This window comes from Cupressus sempervirens, chromosome 11, assembly GCF_028749045.1.
Source record: "Cupressus sempervirens isolate cs-2001-9-10 chromosome 11, ASM2874904v1, whole genome shotgun sequence".
Lineage (NCBI taxonomy): Eukaryota > Viridiplantae > Streptophyta > Pinopsida > Cupressales > Cupressaceae > Cupressus > Cupressus sempervirens.
The window spans coordinates 562,491,165-562,499,601 of NC_143128.1; the positions used below are offsets into that span (position 1 = coordinate 562,491,165).

The 8,437-nt window shown below is 31.1% G+C and overlaps 1 pseudogene; it reads right to left on the reverse strand.

Annotated features, from left to right (window-relative positions):
• Positions 1-4,466: 4,466 nt before the first annotated feature.
• On the reverse strand, positions 4,467-5,769 carry LOC149530878 (UDP-glycosyltransferase 86A1 pseudogene; annotated as a pseudogene).
• Positions 5,770-8,437: the final 2,668 nt, after the last annotated feature.

Here is an 8,437-nt window from a genome sequence, read left to right on the forward strand (position 1 = left end):
ACCCCCTAATTTGAGTTGGCTTTATTAAAGAACCCTATCCTAATTTTAAATCCTAATTATTTTGGGAGATTATGAAGAACTTATCATACTCCTAACTCTAGGATTAGGGTTTACCTAGGGTAATGGTTAAAATGATGTTTATGCTTGAGATATTTATTATGATTCTATTGTTTAAAGGCTATATAATAGATGGGGTTAGGGTTTGGGTTGGGTTTATGTAATGTCCCCACTAACTAGGACACTAATACCTGCAAAGCCAATGTTAGAATTTATACAATAAGAAAATATATTTTACTATTCTACCCTTTATCCTAACCCAACCTTAAAGACGTCTCTAGATTAGGTTACCTAACTTGTAGTTATTCAACCATCTTTTCTACAATACACCCTTTAAGGTTCACATATGTATAGTTTGACACCATTAGAATATTCTATCATTATATTTACTTAGTACATTGATAGGTGGAAGCACCCATACACACCCATACATAACAACATCTCTTGATGTTTGGCCAAATATGTATAATACCTATCTTTGATACCAACATACATGTCGTTCCTTAAACATTGGCCAAATAAGTATGATACCTATCTCTGATACCAACGCATAAATCTTTCCTTAATAATTATTCAAATAGGTATAATAATTATCTCTGATACCAAAACATAAACCTTTCCTTAATAGTTGGCCAAATAGGTATACTACCTATCTCTAATACCAAAAGTAGACCCATCTCTATTGTGTTAGCTAAACAGGTAGTAACACCTAACTTTGATATTGACAATAAGAGTTTGTCATTAGCTTCATCATAATTTCCAAATGGGAATGAACCCATTTGTGATACAAAATACATGAAGTGATAACCTTGACTCATTCAATGACATACACAATGAATGTCCTTCACTAAGTTATACTTAGATCAATCTTTCCATTATAAATAATTCATAATAGTCATTATCAAATATCAATACATAACAACATCAATACATTATTAATTTAACAATTCCTCTATATATATATATATACATATTGTACACACACACACACACACACACACACAGATGTATGTATATATATGTATATATATATGTGTGTGTATATATATGTATATATATGTGTGTATATATATATACACACACACACACACACACACACACATATGTACACACACACACACACACACACACACACACACACACACACACACACACACACACACACACATTCTTCATTTAATAAAGAAAAAAATTAGAACTCTATTTACTAAGAAATAAATAAGATATTTTCATATAGTTTTTAAAAAATACGAATCTTTTAATACTTCTTTACTTTATGACTTGCCATGTCTTTATTATGCTCCTTTATGGTACTCTCCATTTTGGTAAAAAAAATTTCTTTAATGTTTTTTTTGCGTCCTTTCAAAACTCTCCTGCCATGTTATTTATATCACCCATATGTAATGCATCATGACTTTTGGCTAGTGAGATTTTTTTAGGATTTAGTTTATAAAGTGATTAATTTGTATTATATTTATTTATTTAATTAGTTAATCAATTATAATATTAATTGATATTATTCTTTTAAATAATATATTGATTGATTGATTTATTTATTATTAACTATTTAAAAATCTCTCTCTCTATATATTATTTAATTTTACTGATTTACTTATTTATTAAATTCTTATAAATATTTGGAATATCTATTTAATATATCTATTTTTTCTTATTAGATGGGGTATTACAATTTAGGTTATGTTTAAGGTTAGGATTACACCATGAATATTATTAGCGTTATTACTATGTGTCACCCTATTATTTCGAAATGACCATACTCTATTATTTTGAGGCATACTTTCAGTTTTATTATTTTATAAGATGCCATATGGAAATGTCAAAATAAAACAAATTCATAAATATTTTTTCAACTAAAATACTTTGTAATGCTTGATTTTATTTTATATTGACAATCAATACTTTTTGGCATATTCTATTGATACTATTATATAGAACACTTCATTCTATTTGAAAAACTAGTATTTTCTATTGTATTTTCTTTTGCTTTTGAAAAGTTAATTTTTAAAATAAAAATCTATTATATTTGTTTGTATTTTTTTTTATAAGAATCATTTAAACTTAAAATCTAATATAAATAGAATGTCTAATTCTTTTCAAGAACATTTCTATTATGTTTGTAGTTTTATAATACAAATCATTTAAACTTTTAAAGTAAAAGTCAATTCTAATTTGTTTAATAATCTGGTAGATATTTAAATATGTAGGTCTTATTAGAAGAAGAGTATTCTTTTATTTGAAAAATTAAAAAGCTAATTAAAGTGCTTTTAAATCTCTAAGAAAAATCACTATTATATTATTTTTTTCTTCAAAAAAAATCAATTATCAAAAACCAAAATCTAGTAGGGTTTGACGGTTGCCCTTGCAGTAAAAGTAAATTCTAATTTGCTTAATAATCTTGTAGATATTTAAATATGTAGGTCTTATTAGAAGAAGAGTATTCTTTTATTTGAAAAATTAAAAAACTAGTAAAAGAAAAATCACTATTATACTATTTTTTTTCTTTTAAAAAAATCAATTATCAAAAACCAAAATCTAGTAGGGTTTGATGGTTGGCCCTTCATGTAATTTTTTTAATGACGTCTTTCATTTTACATTTTGAGAAAAAAAAGGATGGTCAATTGTTTTGTTTTCAAATAATTTAAAGATCACTTTAAATTTAAATGTTCAATAAATTAGAAAATAATAAATATTAATTAGTAACATATATAAAATTCTTTATAAATAACTAATAATTATAAATTACTAATTTTTGGTAAACAGATTTGTCACGATAGAGTTTGCCCAACAAAGTGTGTGACAAACCGTTCACAACAGTTGGATAGGCCCTTGATATGCAACCTTCCTCTGCGTTTAGAGGGGCAGCTCCCTCATATGATATAATTTTGAAGCTTTTCGAATAAAGAATCTAAAACTAAAAGGTGAGAAAGCTCATGATGACGAATGCACCACACGACTCCAAGGCTTTCTTGAACTACTAAATTAAAACCGCTAATAACAACAATCAAGATCTACGCTTGAAAACTATTACTAGCACAATGCTGATCCACATATTCATAAACATCTACACCATATCGTGAGAATGCTCACTACAAAGAGAATCAAGATTTCTAACAATTTAGATTTGGAAGAAGAGAACTCAAATTGCACATTCCTTTATTTTCTTGCACCAAGAACCTAAGAGGAATTTCTAATTACAAAGACAAAATTTGTACATACTTTCCAAATATCAACTCCTAATCAAAATTTTAGCATAGTGCTCCCTTTTTCTGAAACCAAAAAGTCCTTTTACAAAGCCAAAAGATGTCCTTAAATAGACATAGAGGTTAATAACTACCTCTTCGTGGTTAATAACCACCTCCAAAATATGTAATTTTGGAAGGTTAATTAACCTCAAGAAAATTAACCTATATGCTTTGAAACTTGAACCTTAGATATTTTGAGGATATGATTGAATAATCGATCCTTATTGATCCCTCTAATAGATTATATGTGAGCTAAAGTTCAAATACAGTGACCTTCCCAAGTTCATGTATACTATCTACAAGATGCTCCAATCTGCCTACCATCTCAATCACAAGTGAAGGAAAGGTGGCAAATGGTTCACCATCATTTGCCACATTGCATGTACTTTTAGCTGCATCTTCATATCACCATTGTTCTTCTCTCCTTCATTAAGTGAGGTATTGTAATGTCAATATGCACTGATTTTTCATAATGCTCATTTCAGTTATCATGGATTGTGGAGGACATTTCTTCATGCATTTTATGCTCTCACTCAATTCATGCATAACTTTCGTTGCCTCCATGCCCACTTTATAAAACCATGGCTTTGTGAATTCAAATTGGCTAAAGTTGGATTTCTCATGTAGGGAGTGAATACAATCATGCTAGGCGAGTACACAGTAGGCCATGTGATAAAACATGCCTCCTGCTTTCACCTGTTACTTCCATGGATGCCTGAATCTAAACTTGCCATGGGCTAGTTTGGAGTGTTCTATCACTACCAATATATAACATCTCCTCCATATTACGAATTGAAGGTTAATACATTGTGTCAAACAATTCACATGCAGTGTCACCCTTGATAAAAAAAAAAATTAAAAAAAAATTTGAAGAGTAGATCACCAAGTTTTTCTCATCACTATGAAATTGGGGATCACGCATGAGTTGGTTTATATGCTATTGGAGATCAAACATGTTGCTGGTTGGGAATCCAAGTGTTCTGTCAACTAGTTATCATGCTTGATTACTCCTATCAAGTGAATGTCGCTAACTGGGGGAGGTCAAGTTTTTGGTACATCAATCATTCCTTTGCCCATGCTTGTTCAATTCACGTGTTTTGTTTGTGGTCATTGCCAGCAAGTTGTGGGTTCTCAGAAACTGAGCCATTATGACTCTCCATTCATCATTGCTTTTTTTTTCACAACTTCTCTAACATGCACAATGTTACACCTAAGCCTTTTCCCCTCTTCTCCATCTATATTCATAAACTCTGTTACTGTGAGGGCAATCTCTTGGAAGAGCACGAGATTAGACCTCAAGTTGTTGCAACTCCTAGCAATGTGACCCAAAGTCATTGCCACTCCTCATTGCTTGACAATGAGCCTGCAATTGCTATACTGGTTTGTGAGAAGAGGAAAAGCTAGCATTGGAACTCCCAACCAGAGGCTTTCCATGATTGAATTCCAACCACAATGTGTGAGAAACCCACCAATATCAGAGTGAGACAATATATCCAACTGAGAAACCCACTCAACAACCAAACCCTGATCTTTGCACTTTTCCACAAATTCATCTAGCAGTAAGTCTTGTACATTAGAGGCCACAATATCAGGACGAAGAACCCAAATGAATGGTTGCTTGCTCTACAACAATCCCATGGCCATTTCATGAATTTGGGCTTTGGATACATGTGCATAACTCCCAAATGAGATGTAGAGAATAGAGTTGTTGGGCTTGTTGTCAAGCCAGCTCCTGCAGTCAGACTTAGCCCACATGCTTGCCCCCACCTCGCCTTTTGGTTGAAGCAATGGACCCAATGAACAAAATGAGATTCCTAACTGAGACTTTAGCTCTTCAATTTTTTTCTTCTCCAACTCCTCTAGCGTGTTGGAAATAATCCAATCCACAGCATGGGCAGAACGTAATGCTTGGTATATAATTTGTGCACCAGAGTTGATACATCCTGCTCTTACAGATATGAAGGAAGTTCCATTAATTTCAGAGCTGGAGTTCCAGGAATATAGTTTATTAGCTCACTTTTGTCCACTTTAAAGGGATGATGGCCGTTTCTGATAAGAAGGTCCCAATGATAATAAATGCAAAATACCAACATCGGCTCTGTCCAGAAGGAGACGTGTGGAATTCCAAATATCATAGCTATGCATAGACAAACAAAAAAAATGTATCAGTGATGATGCAGGAGGTTGGAGGGCCTTTTCGTTGCAGATCCTCCATCAATTCCTCCACGTGGGACTCCATCTTATTCAGCAGAGAATCCTCAAACTCTTTGTAATTAAGAGATTTTTTGAAATCTAGAGGCAATCCATCAGAAACAAGTGCCAAACAGACACCATGGGTGTTGTTGGCAAAAGGATCATGATCATTATTATTACTTCCTGGGGCCAAACAAATTTTATTTTGTTTATCATTTGATCTTGTAAAAGACTTCTCATGCGTAGCTGAATCCATTAGCTATTGAAAATCTGATTCTCTAGTGAGGTTTGACTTCAACAATTCATTCCCCACCTGAAAAACCCTCCATTCGCATGAAAGTGTTTTGTCTTGCAGCGGGAGTATCATTTTCAATGTCAAAAATCACTGGATTTGATTGAAGAGTGTGCTCCTCATGTGTTATAGCCTTCTGCTCCTGGTTTTTGACATCAATGGTCTAGAGCCTCTAGTCCTATACAAGCTGAGGAGTTAGGTGATGTTTTTGCAAATTCCATATCGCCACAGTCTTCCATCCATGACCCAATGGTCAAAGAATCTCCAAAAGTATCCAAATCTATTAACTTTGCAACAACAACATTCTCGTCCATTTTCTTACTGCCTAGGTCTTGACCTTAATTAGTTAAACAGAGAGGTTAATGATTGTCTCAAACAGGTTAAGAAAAATGTGTTTTTGAAGGCTATCATTAACCTTTTGAGAGGTTAATGGTTAAGACAAACGTGTTTTTAGGGGTTATCATTAACCTTTTGAGAGGTTAAGAAAAATGCATTTTTGGAGAGGTTAATTAACCTACTCCAACTGCGAAATTTGAAAGTTATCATTAACCTTTGAGAGGTTAATGGTTAATGATAGACTTGAAAACATGTATTGTGGGTCTCAACATTAACCTGCGATAAGTTGGAGCTCAGAAGCCGAATTTTAAAAATTTCAAGTGCTGGGCGGAGCTAAGGATGAGCCGGAGACATGAAGATTCAAAAACTCAGAGATAAAAATACCATTTCAATGATTAAAATGAGGCAAGTTTCAAAATATTAACCATGCTTATAGCATTGAAACAATTCTATAACCAAACAACACTATTATATATATATATATATATATATATAATTTCAAATAAAAGAAGAAGTTTCTAAAATCATATATGTTAATTTAAGAATTTTTTAAATTAATATAATTAACAAAAAGTAATATAAAATATATATCCAATATTATAAATTATTAAAAATAAAATTTTAAAATTCATTACATTCTATTTCAACAAGTTTCTAAATTAATATAAATATGCAATCATCAAAATAGAAACATATCTAACTGTAAAGAAAATAAATAGAAACATAAAAATATAAAATAATATATATTATACAGAAATCACATTTATGTATATTAAATAAAATACTATGTCATATTGACTTTTTAAAAAAAGTTTAGACTATCATTTCATATGATCTTACAATTTCTTAGCATGTCATATATAGTTAAGAGTGCAAAAACGGTCAATTCAACAACATTTCTATTATGTTTGTAATTTCTTCATGTAAATCACTTAAACTTTTGCAATCTAATAGAAATAAAATGTTTCTAATTGTTTTTTGCAACATTTCTATTATGTCTGTAATTTTTTCAAACAAGCCATTTAAAATTAAAATTTAGAAATATGACTCTTTGCACTTTAATATTATAAAATATATTTTTGTTAGGTGGTAAAGACATTTATTATATATAACTTTTTAATATCTATTTTTTAAATGATATTATATTTTAAAGGGGTTTATTATTTCATTGTGTGAAATAATGAGTACTTTGGACATCCTTCCAAATTGATAAAAATGGATAACTGAAAAATAGTTTTAAATATATATTTTTAACAATATAATTTTATACATAATAATATATTAAAATCAAATTTAGAGAAAACATTTTATTTATACAAAATAATTTTAATATTTAAAAGGTTAAATATCTAAAGTAAATTAATTTAATAAAAATCATCAAATATTTTTTAGTTTTCATAAATTGAAAAAGTATTAAAATAATAATCTTGTATCTTTAATTTGAGATTTATATAATTAAAAAAAATTAGAAATCTTCATTATTCTTTATTTTAAGGAAATCATTTTTTTTAAATTGACAAATACAATTTTTTACAATACTTCCAAAATTGCAACTTCACTGGTCTTCACATTTACCCAGTGGTATCGAAAATATAATTATCTTTAATTGATTTTACATGTAGATGCTGTTTATGTAACTCCCACTTATCTACGAGACATCAAAATTCAGTCGGAAGAGTTGAACGAGTACGTTGCAGAGCTGTTCAATGGCCAAGATTCAAATCATGCAATTGCCGTTCCTCATCAACAAGGATCGATCGAAATGAAGAAGAGAAGGAAGTTGCAGCGGCGTATGACATTTGAGAGGAGCAAGAAATGGGCTTGTAAACAAAGGGCGACAGCTTGCAACGCTCTGCGGATGCTCTGTTTACATCAGAATCCGCTACAAAGAGTTTGAGGAGGACATTGTTGAGGAATTCAATGGCACTTCATCACAGCATTGCAAAATCTCCATGACACTCATGAACGCCAAGGTTCATGTTTTTATGCGGCTCATCGTGGTCAAATGGGTGCAGATCTTGTAAGCAATTTCAATAAATTGGATCTTGAAGATGAAGATGGGGATTTGTATGATGTTGCATTCCAAATGCAGGCGATAGATCTAAGCAACGGAGTGATGCGATCAGGAAAAGATCAAGGGGAAACCCCCTCTACTAATCTCAACAGTCATGATATGGGCATGATCGTCTCTGTTCGTCAAGAACAGAAAGGAAATCATGCAAGTAGAATTGGACCAGAATGTTGGATCATCTGATTACTTCAATATCTGTATGAATATGTTAGATCATCTTACAAT